We start from the raw sequence: 1,138 nt of genomic DNA, 5'->3' as shown, positions 1-1,138 counted from the left end.
AGACAAAATAATCGAAGAAAACCCACATGCGGTAGCTCTATGTTTACTATCCAACGATGGTCCACAATGCAGCCTCAAGGCTGGCCATTGCAAGACTGCCTCTACAACTAGTGTTTAAATAACAGAGGTCACTAAAAACACAGGTCACCACAGCTACTAGTGTGTGTGCCGTTAGGGAACGAGGACACAAAAACAAATGAAGTTGTGAATGTCACTAGAGGAAACCCCTGCTCTTGCAGTTTACCGTCAGGTCTCCAGTAAATTGAGCGGGCTCCATTCTTAGAACATGTTCAGATGGCTTCTGAACAACCCACACAAAACTTCTTCTAACGCAAGAGTTTGCGTAGCACAGTGACGTTCAACCATCCCTACCAAAAGCTCAACCAACAGGTGCAAAAATATTTCTCATGCAGTCAGCAGACAAGCTGTCCGCCCCAGCAGAAGCTGAAACCCAAAAGTATTTCTCCTTGTATCCTCAGGTCAGTGCCGTGTTTCCAGAAAAGCATTTACAAACCTTTCGGTAACGCTGACAAGCAAACGTACCAAGAGAGATTCTTACAGGTTTTGGTGGCAGGTTTAATCCTACCAACCCCAAGACAGCTATAGAGGAATCCAACAGAGTACTTAAAGTCAGTGACAGCAAACACCTTTTTTTTTTCCTTCAGCAAGATCCACTGCGAATAGTATATCCTCATCTACAGCTCGTTTTAAAGAAAACTGAGTGTCTTTGAATACTAAACGAGAGAAACGGCTGGACCTGCAAAGGAAGCATGAAACCGCCATTTGCAGGCACTGTCCCACCACAGGCGGCAGCTCCTGGGGCGGACTTCGGGCAGGGGAGACAAACTTCAGGGCACACGAGGTTCCTCCCGCCTTTCTCCCCCCTCCTGGGGTAACGCACGGGCACCGCTCACAAGCGCTGACGCGCCCCGCGGCGGCACCCCGCCCCCCCCGGGGGCGGCTCCGCGCGGCCACGTGACGATCAACGGCCGTGGCGCGAGGGGCGTGCGCGTCGCGGGGAGGAGGGGCGGGGGCGCTGCCGGGCGAGGGCGAGGGCTCCGCCGGCGCGAGGGTCACGTGACGCTGGCCGCGCCCCTCCCCTCCGCCTCACCCCCCCACGTGACCCGGTTTGTTGTTG

Source organism: Dromaius novaehollandiae, chromosome 6 (genome assembly GCF_036370855.1).
Source record: "Dromaius novaehollandiae isolate bDroNov1 chromosome 6, bDroNov1.hap1, whole genome shotgun sequence".
Taxonomy (NCBI): domain Eukaryota; kingdom Metazoa; phylum Chordata; class Aves; order Casuariiformes; family Dromaiidae; genus Dromaius; species Dromaius novaehollandiae.
Note: the sequence above shows the minus strand (reverse complement) of the source record.